At 38.3% G+C, this 12,111-nt stretch overlaps 1 protein-coding gene across 1 annotated transcript in view; it reads right to left on the bottom strand.

Annotated features, from left to right (window-relative positions):
- EPHA3 (EPH receptor A3) overlaps positions 1-12,111 on the bottom strand; it is a gene marked incomplete at its 3' end in the record, with an annotated part of 215,811 nt that overhangs the window by 174,974 nt on the left and 28,726 nt on the right. The window lies entirely within an intron of this gene.

The following is a 12,111-nucleotide window of genomic DNA, read 5'->3' as shown; positions in this document are numbered from 1 at the left end:
CTATTACTTTCAAAGAGAACTACTATTGTTCAGACACTTTACATGATTCACTGGCTTCATCAGAGTAGTCCTTCTGCAACCATTGTTAATTTGCACATTCCCATTCTTACAGTCATTTGACCTTCTCTTCACTGATGATCATCACTTACTATGCATGGAAAAAACTTCTTAGATTCCTTCAAATGATACCTATCCTCCCATCAGTGCAAAAGTAGGACGCTGAACAGTGAGTTTGCTTCCTACATTTAGCAATAGAAAGAGAACAGCAATTGCAGAGAACCCAAAGAAAAAACAGAAAGGGAAATAGCAGTTAGAGAGCTATGAATTTTTGCTAAACAGAGAAAAACCTAAATGGTCCTGTAACAGTTATTTAAAGAATAAAGAAATACAAATCACTACTTTCATATGATTCACCAGGGTTAAACTCAAAAAGTACTCATTAAAAAAAAAAATCCCATTATGAAACAGGAGACTGATTATCAGCAAATAGTTCATAACAGTGAGGGATATAAAGCAGGCTGGAAAAGAGATCTCCCAGAGGAAGCCCATTAGTTGGAATGTTAAAATTAGGCTGAATAACATATAAGAATATGTACTTCAGGGATCTAACCTACTCATCTAGGGGATAAAAAGATGCGCTTTCAAGTGTTTTCCTTTCCCCAGTTTAGCTGGATTTATTTTGCTTCTTTGTGCAATACCTGCTTAGGAGGTCTGAAATGAGAAAAGTACGGAGAAGAAAGCCAAGCAGTAAGACCACCTGCATTCCTTCAAAGAACAGAGAATAAATAGCCCGTGTTAGGCTGTAACAAATAGCTTATTTTAGCACATTACCATGTTGATTGCTAACCAGAACAGGAACAGCATGATCTTTTTTCTTGCAGTTACATGCTAAAAAATCCTGGATGTACGAAAAAGCCAGAAAACAGTCTAATACCATAAAAAGCACCTCCACAATTCTTACAGGCCCATTTGCTTCTTCTAAACACAATATGCTAAGATTTAAATAAATTAAGGAAGACTACTGAAAATGGAGATGCTAATAAAATTTCCATTGATCTTACACATATTGCAGCAGTGGCTCTATGGTTACTAAGGTGGAACCATTAGTGATCAGTTCTTAGAGGAATGATTTTGATGCTTGTTTGCAGTCTCTCCTCCTGGGGTGGGAGTTCACAAGTATCCAGTTATGGCCTCAGTTATTTTAACTCTTCTCTACCTATAGCTTTCTCTTATGCATTGGGTAACAGGAGAAAGATGCAAAGTTCAAGATATATTCTATATTGTTACCTTCTACAGCAGTGTTGATATATAACGGTGCTGCTTGAAGTACTAGCTACTGTTATGATATCTTTCAGGAATAAGTGAAATCACCTTGGTTTTGATCCAAGAGCAAAAAGTGTTCTACCCTACAAGGTCTCACACTGTTCCCGTGGTAGCACACTGGCTAGAATCACCAAGGTAAGGCACAGTCTTTCCTACTCTTCTGTACTTTCCAAACACATTTCTCATAGTCATAAACCTCTGACAACTCCAAGCCAAAAGGAAGATGAGTGTGGCAGGGGGGCTGTGGTCGTGGTGGAGCCTTTGTACTGGTCTCTCAAAAAGGTCCTGTTTCTGATCCACCTGTTGCTTTTCAGTTTAAAGCTGTTTATTACAGTCCCTTCAGTGCTCATTTTTAGTACTAGAATTACCTATAATTTTTACATCCTCATTTTATTACACCAGATACTGTTTAGGAACGAGCGAAATCTTGCCCTAAAGCAAATTAATATGATAAATTATACTATGAACTCAGCTATAACATCACTGGCACCTTAAATTAATTTCTCTCAGAAAATTTCCCCAAAATAAACACGTTCATTTTTTTAACTGCAATGACACCGATACCATTAAATTATTTTATCTCCACAGGCCTCCATCTTTTATTCCAGACAACGCTGCTCTCAAGCAGCTTTTCTTTATGTCTCGTCAATGCTACACCCTCAACTTACTTGTCACAAAACATCTGCTTCGAGTAAAATAATATCTATCGAAAAAAGATAAAATCCCATTCGTCGCATTTGCTCAAGCAGGCTATAAACAACAGGACAATGAAGTGAATCAGGTATTTATGACAAACTCCGGAACAAATTCAGGGATGCTGTGAACTATGGTGTCAGTTACACATGGTGAAATACATCTAATTCAGGATGAAAAAGGCTGGCTGATGTTAAGAACCAAAAAGACTATCCTCTCCCCCCCCCATCCAAAGGAAAATAAAGAAACTGGACGGCTGGTTTATTTCATGACCATACAACAGCCTGCAATTCAGCTTTCTGGGAAAGCCTGGAAAACCCTCTATTCCAGTTCAGCATCGCACTGCTGCCTCTATTTATGATGGCCACAGGCACAAATGTAAATATAGGCTGCCTTGGGAGAGGACTAGGAAAGTTGATCTTGGCACTTGCGATCACTGCGCAGTAAGCGCAGAGAGCAGAATACAAGAGAAAGTGACAAAGCCCCATCTATCACCCAAATGCAAAACCTGTCAGTGTTTGACCTTCAATTGTTTTGGGGTTTTTTTCTCTTTTATGTGCAAGTTATTTTTCCATACTCATTTTTCCACATCCATGCTGCAGTTCCTGAGTACAGTAAATCTCTCCTCTTTTGGACATATAATCTCTTTTAACATCCTGCACTCTCTTATCACACTGCAGTCTGCCCATGTAATATATTGCCCATACATTTCACATGATGTAAACTGTAACAGCTATGGATGGGATTGAAATACAACATGAGCTATTTTGCTCCTATATTCTATGGAGTTTCACATTTGTTCTTTACACTTAAGCAAGATCCGGGTCATGCAAATTTAAGAACATTATTTCAGTCTCAAACTCCAAGTCATAAAGGACACACCACCATTCTAATCCAAATACTACAACTAAAATGCTACAACTCAAAAAATGGGATGTGTCATTGCGACAGCTGATAAACATATCAGCCATAAACATATTGTGTGCATGACACACAGATCCCATGCCGTAAATCAAAACTAAATTCAGTATGGGTTGGTTTTGAGGAACCAAGAGTGTTATATAACACTGTTTAAAAAACGGACAGCAATACTCAATCCTCCATAATAAAATGCTGGTTTTTGTTAAAATGAACCCACTCACCCACCAAATGTTTGATTTTTGGCTTTTTGCTAGGATAATCCCATCAAACGCTTGTGTTTTGCTGAAGTGAAACTCTGCCTTGGGTCAATTCCAGCTAAGCTTCCACCTGCTAAAGTCGTGTGATGTCTCTGGAATTTTGCAACTCAGTTTTCGTGTCCCCAGGTTCCAGGTACCACACTATCCCACCCTATGCAAACCCCCATGGTAGACTGCATATAATGCAGACTAATGATCACAGTTTGTCACAGAAACTCAAATATGTGCATGTTGCTGCAAGTTACACTTTTGACAGATCTCTGCAGAGGCCTAAGGACAGAGCTCACGTAAGAAGTTTCTGCAACTACACATCCAAGACCTTATTAAACTGAGTTAATGGTCCTAAGGAAGCATTCTTAAACAGTGGTTTATTAGTTACTGCCTACCTGAAGCTCTTCACTGGCATGCACTTCACAAACACCACCACAATAAACCTTTATCTTGTAGTTTACAATGTGCCAATATATATTTAGAGAAAATTAAAGAGCTCCTTCTGAAAATGACATTACAGAAAACCTGAAAACTGAGTCCATGGCATAAAGCAACAACAGTTACAGGAGTTATTGGTCTCAAAATATCAAGACTCTCCATATTTTTGAGACATGTCCAATAATAGAGCAAAAATCACAATTCAGAGCTTAAGAGCTCAGATGAAGAATCCATACTTCAGTAATTTTACGTCTTGTACCATTTGTTTCACTCTAATACTGCAACAACTGGCATAAACCACAGTCAGGAAACAGAAAACTACTTTCTCATTGAAAATTACTTTCTTGTTCACCTTCTCATACCCCCAAAACCAACTTTTTTCAGGCATTTTCTTTCTTTCTTTTTGGTTGTTTTTTTTTTGACCAAAGAAAACCTGCTGGTAAGACATACAGCACCTATGCAATGGACACATCCTCTCTTTATCACTAAATAACAGAGACTACTAATTTCATCTTAGAAAACAGCAGTACTTCATGTTAATGGACCACATGCCTACGCCTTCGACAAACGCGTGCGGGGGAAGATGTTTCTTAGTTGTAAGAATAATCAAACCTGTAAAACAAGCCTGATATAAATACAGCAAAACTTCATTAGGCTATGATTCTAGCTGTTACTACACTTTCATCCACCTAGATTTAGACATTTCCTGGGAAGAAAATGTGATTTCATTAATACTGTAAAATAAGCATTTATTCTGGTTATATAGTACATAACCACAGGATGTAAGAGCTGTTCCTCTGAAAGAAGCATACTAATGCTACATTAAAAGACAGTCAAATTGAGATCAGGTTTGCACCCAAAGAATTTCCTATGAATATTTAAATCAAAGAAGAAAACAATTTAAAAACCCCAAACCCTAAAGCACACACACATATTCACTTCCAACACTATGATTATAGCTGCTGTTGAAACTGTGCTGAAGCCCTAGAAAAACTCACTGCAAATTACCTATCAGTGAAAGGCACATTCTGTTTTCATGACTTTCATGAATAAATGGATTGACTTTAACACCACTGGAAGACCCAATGCTGTCACTCCCACAGAACGGTCAGTGAAATTAGTTCCACATACCAACCTGTAGCAAGACCAGTACAAGTTACATTCACTGCATTCGGCTACATCGATATACTAGCACACTGCTTAGCATTAGATGTTCAGTGTAAGAAATATCAGTTCATGAAAAAGTATGCACACTTCATGTTCTTTTAGAAGATTCTTGTTGAAATTAGTTTGTATACATTTAAAAAAACCCAACCAAACCATGGACATGCTTAAATAACAAAAAGATGTGTAAGGGAGACTGCAATGATAAAAACCTTTGACCTGTTAAGGTACTTTTGTGTTTAGTGCCATATAATCCAGATAATTCAGTACCTCATTTTTAACTGAATATCATAAGCTACAACCAAGCTCTCAGACTTTGGGGGTGGGATGTTATTGCTGTTTTTAAATTACCAGTAACAGCTCATTTTCCAATGGGGAATTCCTAATAGGAAAGTAGAGCTAACATGTTGGTATATGGCACTGAGCAACAAAAGGTCAGCTGATCAGCAGAAAATGCTTCCTAACACTGATTTACTGTCATGCAAATGATGCAAATATTCTATTTCCCTGTTATTGATTTCATCCAATTACTGCATCAGGGAATATGGGCTCCCTAAAGCTTACCTGTACTTCCAGAGCTGGAAATTAAAATCCACTACGTAAAGCTGCCGCCTCCTAACTTCAGGACCGTGTGTACTGGCTGCCAGTCATGGCAATCAGCAACTTGAAGAATAGCTTTTTCTTTCACACTTACACTGCTAGAACAATGGTATTTGCAAACAGCACAGGACTATAGCTTCTGGCACAGACCACCATCAAAACAGAAATGGGAAACAAGGAAAAGCCTGTTCTCAAAGGAAATTCAACAAATTGTGAGCATGCTGGCACCTGAGACTCCTGTTGAACCGTGACACCTGCTGGTGTTCCCACCCCCACAATAACGTAAATATTCCTCAGCTGTGAGAGACCTTTCACCAACCCGGCACATCAGAGTCAGGCAGTAAAGGAACTATTAGCACATACGAACAAACTCAGATGGGCTCAGATGCTTGAATCCAAAGTCCTAAATAGGTAATGGTATTAAAAATAAATACATTTTAATAAATAAAAAAGTAAAAAAAGAAAAGACAGAAGCTCCTCTCGCAGATGAAGGTTCTGATTTCAGAAATTCAAGAGCAGAAACTTCACCTTTTTGAGGACCAGGTACAAGAAGCAGAAAAAGGGGCAGGAAAGAAAGAACTCACGTTTCCATGATGCAACTGATTTCATTCAGGTTATAACCCTAAAATAACACTTTTAATGATGGAGTAAGTCACTCTCATGTGCGTATGTAACACACATACCCAATAAAGTGAAAATCCACAGAGAACGAACTCCCACAGAATCCAAATCTTAGCACCCCTTTAGCAAATTCCCTACAAAGGCAGCCTGCATGTCTGCAAATTGCACACACCCTTTCCCTGCATACTCAGTTCTCATTCTCCCCCTTCTTGTTTATTGCCTCCTAACATAAACATGGAGTCCTTTGCTCCTAGCATCTTTTTCTACCTGAAGTATAAGCCACGTTGATGGAGCAAGAACATTTCTCAGTATTTCCAGCTGGAAACCTTTGCATGACAACATATGTAAGCTGACTCAAATTGTCATGCTCATAGAAGTCTGAAACCTTACTAAGGAAAGTGGAACATGTAGGAAGATAAATGGACAGGCAAAACCACAGTTGCATCCAGAAGAACTCAAGCTGACATTTAAAGGCTTAACTAAGTGTGAGAACTAGACTCACATTTACCAAGTTCTGTGACCTACTGCTGAGGTCAGAATTCATCTTCATACCACTGCAGTTTAGGAACACTCCTAAAGGGAGATGCTCTTTGACAGGCTTATTTTTGACAGACATAAGATGCTACCTGCATGGAAGACATGATATCTTTTAAATTAACATCCTGTTAATTCCCTGCATCCACAGAAAAGCCTTCCCAAACACAAAACAAGAAAGAAAATTAAAAATGTATTTAAAAAACCCCAAATAGCAATTTTTCCATAGCCAACTGGATTCAATCAATTCCTGGCTGAAGAGACTGATGTAATACCTGTTACACCACGCATGCAAGATGTGTGTTATGTTCTGACATCCAGTCCTTTTCACAACTCTGACCATATCATCTTTTTCTCTCTGTTAGAGTCAATTTGGGCAAAGAAATTAATTTTCACAATGTATACACTTAATTAATTACTTTATTTCAGGGTTTTCTCTTCAGTGTTCCAGATACAATCTGTAAAACTACAGCTGAAAGCACCTGAAAATTAATTCATTAAACGAACTCATTATAAATCAAAATTGGCAAGACTCACACAGCTCTCATACAAGATGTACTGTAAGGCTGTGAAATAGGGATGTATGTGTTTATATACAGAAAAGTATTAAATGTAAGTAACTTTGCAGCCATCTGTTGTTAAACTACTATATCAGGCAGGAGTATGTTAATTAAATTACTCTCTGTTATTTCTAAGATTCTTCACTTTTTTCTTTTCTTTATCGGCCCATTCTCTCTCCAATAATACATCTTTAGTATTTATTTTGACCTTTTGGCATTCTTACTTTACGATCATTTTAATATTGCCATTAACCATTCCATAACCTTTACATTAGCATAGCATACCATGCACATTGCTCACCCCAGCCACCAGTGATGGCTTTTTGCACTTCTGTATTCATTCTATCTTCACAACAAAGGCATTTATAGTTGGTTTGAACCAATGATTTCTCTTCAGACACTTATTTCACCTCTGTCCTTTTCAGCCATGACTTTATCCCATTGAATGCCTAGCACAAAATGCACTGTCAAAATGTAACAGTTTCTATTCATCTCAGTTTGTCACATTTACAAAACACTACTCACATCTAGGATGACAGAGGTGGGCAGAAAAAATAAGCAAAAGACTACATTAACTAGTCTCTTTGTCATGTTTAGTGCAGGAGCATTACTTGCATGAAGCTATATTTTACTGTTAGTTACAATGCAAATCCAGCACATAATTTCAGTGCCTAAAATGGGTTCACAGGTAGGTTAACAACAACTTTAGTACACTATGAACCCTAGAGCTCTGCCCAAAGTGATAGACTTGCTAGGATAAAAGTGATTCTGTCTCCTGCTAAGAACTAAGTCCAGGAAATTTACCAGGGTAACTTCCAGGCATCCTTGACATCATCCTACATCATTTACATCCTTCTGTTTTTCCATATAAACTTCTTCAACTACTCCACATTGTTAAAAGCATTCAGACGGGAAGGAACTATGTCAGCTACAGTGAGGATTGCGACGTCCCTTGCTAGGAAGCAGAGACCACCTAGCAGAGACTAACTGGAACAAGTTGCCCAAGGAAGTTGTGAATGCTCCATCCCTGGCAGTGTTCAAGACCAGGTTGGATAGAGTCTTGGGTGGCATGGTTTAGTGTGAGGCGTCCCTGCTCATGGCAGAGGGGGCTGGAGCTAGATGATCCTAAGGTCCTTTCCAACCCTAACTATTCTATGATTCTATGATCTTGTCATCTGGTATATCCAAGATCAAATGGGTTTGCCATGTGTAGATATTCACAAGCAGTTGTTTACTTCCCACTGCCACCTCCAATATTTCACTCCCAGATCCCTTTCTTCTGTATCTTTAATAGCTGGTTTTGCTAATTTTCAAATACTGTTAATGCTATTTTTTACTAGGATGCAGAACCATATTTCAGTGGAAAACGTAGTGAGCATGAATATATATCCGTAAGGCACTCCCCTCAAACGCAGAATCATGCGCTTGAGATTTTCTGAAGGATTTTAATTGCTAGGAATATAAACATCAACTTTCAAACACAGATGTATTTCTAAGGCTTTTTAAATTCTATTCACATACTTTGGTTTTATGCAGTAAAATAGAGGTGTATATCCTCTGTGTGGTCATATCTATCACTTGACATTGCACCTCATACACCATGCTTTAGAAACCCTCCAAAGGAAACTTGCTAGAATCATGTAAATCCTATGCATGTGAAAACTAATGAAGCCTGGCTTCATACAGATTTTTATCTGGTGCTTATATGGTATTAGCTGCAGGAATGCAGAGCTTTATCTAAATGATTTTCCTGAACTGGACTTTTATAATGGCAGTCCTGCATGTAGATACTGCAATGGTTAATAACTAAAGCTTGAGTGGGGTTACGCAACAGAAAACTAAGTCCTTCTTACATGAAACATAGGAATGAAGTATGTTTGAGACCTAAGGTGCCTGGCTCCCTACAATCAAATGTGGCTGAAATCAGAGACAGTTCTCAGAAGTTATTAGGTATGGGAGAAAAGTAACAGAATTTTCATCAGGATTATTAAAGCCCATTTCCTTAATGGATCAAACTAAACATGGCAGGATTCAATTCTAATATTTTAACATTGTAAATGGCCATTTTTCAAAATTATAGATTATCATAATTTTTAGTAATACTATGTACAGAAGCATGTATCTGTATATACATGTTCCAGAGATATGCACCAGCACCTCAGCTGAAGAGCATCCTTGCACTAACAACAAACTCTACCGGATCTTCCAGCCTTGGACAGAAGGTCACCAAATCAGCTCGAGAGCATCTCAGGTACAAGGCAGTATAAATGACATTCTTCCAGAACACACTTGGTTAACTCTGAGAACACACATGGTTAATTGAGCAGAGCACTGGAGAAGACTCCTACTCTATTGCTACCCTGCATGGGCTTCAGGAGCCTCCGGGCCTGGCACTGAACTATATCCAGCAAAATCCTCCATGGAGTTGGTAGCATCTTATTGTAGGTAACAAGAAGAAACTACTAGACCAAAGAATTCACTGGCAAGAAACACGGACAGGAAGACTTGTCTGTTCTTCCTGTTATGGTGATAGAGGGGAACTTAGCAGTAAAAAGGTAAGTTGAATGGAATGCTACCACTTGCAGTTTTATTTTTCTCATCCACTCATCCCCTTTTATAGTTTTATAGTAAAAAAATAAGGAACAGAAATTATAAGCAGACTGTTTCCTGTTTCCTTGCTCTGTCCTGGATGAGTACCTTTTGCTGAATTTGAACAGGCAAATAAACTGAAAAGACCTTGCAAGGTTTTAATTCAAAATCTCTGTTTTACAGGAGAATGCAAATGGAAGATTTGAATCTCTGCATTTAAATCGTTTTTTTCTAAACAAGGCATAACCAAAGAGGAAAAAAACCAGTGCCCTAGTTGCTAAATGAACTTGATTTCTAAATAAAACACATCACAAGTGGCCGTGCCAAAACTTGTTTCATTTTGGTCACAGCGCTGCCTTTAACTCAACTAAGTAAACCAGGTTAAACAAACCTACACCACATTGGCCAGTGTTTGTAAACACCTCTAACACGTACCACTTAAAATGCATATGGCTTGAAAAGGTTCACTTCCAAACAGGTCAGAAAAAGTTACATATACATTTTAGATTTAATATAAAATAGCATGGCAGACATAATCCTGTAAACTTCTGTACACCAGTCATTGCAAGAGGCCAAGGGCATACCTTCAGTTCAGATCCTTCTTTGCTCCACTGTTGAATTCTTTTTGTTTTTAAAAAGACATAACACAGATTATATACTTAATACAGATTATATTACTAACAACAAATAGTATTACTCTTTTACACCTTCTGTATAGACACCTGCCATTCTTCAGATCAAAGCCTAACTTCCAATCAGTAAAAATGTATTTTCTTTATTCAGTCCTCAAAGCCACTACATTGCACCCTATATAACACAAATTGCAGGCCTTTCGCTTTGCATCTTTATTAACAGTGGTTTAACCAAGTAAGACAGCTCTATGAGTTTAATGCTGCCCTCCACCTTCTAAATCAAGACACTGCACTAGTGCAGGCACACGCAACAAAACTTAATTTTTGAGATGTAGTGTGCCAGGTATCTATTAATTTACCTAAAATCTTAGAAATACCAACACTCAGCATTTACTTTGTATTTCCAAAGTGTTCTCCATTCGCTCAGTTTCTGCTTACATTTTATCACAAACTCTTCAGGAACTCAGAAGTGAGGTAGTCCACAACCCACCTTCTGCTACAGCACAAGACAGAGCATATAGCCTTCTCTTAGAACACTGTGTATATTGAACATGTGACAGTACTGACATTCAGTAAGTGGCTTGCTCCAACACTTGGTAACTGTTGTCTGTCCATCAAATCCTATCCTCTGTGCTGTAAAGCGAATACCTCTGTTAGGCACATGAATACACTGGAGATAACTCCAGTTAATTCCCATACTACAAGAGAATAATAATTCAGGAGTCCTACCACCCTGGCAATTCAGTCACATAGGAAAGTTTCCACCTGGGCTGCACGCTTATGTTGTCCCCTACTTCACCACTGCTGTCCTTCATCCACACAGTACTTTTCTACCAATCTTATTAACGTTCACCTCTCTGGATATTTTCGTTTTAAGAGGATGTTCTAATCTGAAAACCATTTACTTCTGCATACATGCTGCTGAATTACAGCACCATCAGGAGAAGTGTGGCTCAGCTTTCCCTCCAAACATTGCTTCAGGCTAAAACACTTCTACATAAATGCTCTACAGTTCAAACATTTATTACCAGCTTTCAGAGTAAAATTAAATCACCATCGTGGATACATTATGTTTATTAATAAAGTGATGCAAACATATTAGTGAAGGTTAAACAGGTAACACAAGGGTATCAAGGAACATAAATGCGCAAGTTCCAGTAGCGACGTTTGATTTGCCAGGTTACACGTCCCGTAAGTTTGATGGAATGCATTGCACGTTATGTATCAAACTACATGGCCAGGAAGAGAGTTAACTTCTGAAGTTCTGGTTGGGATTTTAACTTTGCCTTAACATCAAATGGAGAGTGTAAAAGCGAGAGATTCTTGTTTGTTTGAGCTTCTGGTAAACATTTACACAGAAGTTCACAAAGGCAGACTTTTGAACAGACAACAGGCACGAATGTCATTGAATCCATCTCTGCAATATGCAGGAAGGAGTCAAAGTAACGGGGAAGCTAGGAGTTAACCCAACCTCTCTCCCTCCCGCAGAAGCCAAATACTCCTGAGTTCTCATCTTCAGCTGCCATTGCTTCCTTACCCCTCTTTTTTTATGCCCTATCCAACCTTGGGTAACCTGTTTGCCTTTAAGAAAAATCAAAACAAAAAAACCCCACTCAAACCCAAAAAGCACTCCTGCTACCGCATCTTAAATAAATCAAATGCCCCCTTCGGGCAGAAAAAACGAGCTTAAGATTTTCCGCTATCATGGAAAAAGCTCTTAAGTTTGGAAAAGGCCTTGAAAACATTCAGATTCTAGACAAACATGTCTCCATGTCTCCGATTATAAGA

This window comes from Psittacula echo (genome assembly GCF_963264785.1).
Source record: "Psittacula echo genome assembly, chromosome: 3".
Classification (NCBI taxonomy): domain Eukaryota; kingdom Metazoa; phylum Chordata; class Aves; order Psittaciformes; family Psittacidae; genus Psittacula; species Psittacula echo.
This window is presented reverse-complemented; position numbering and strand designations above follow the sequence as displayed.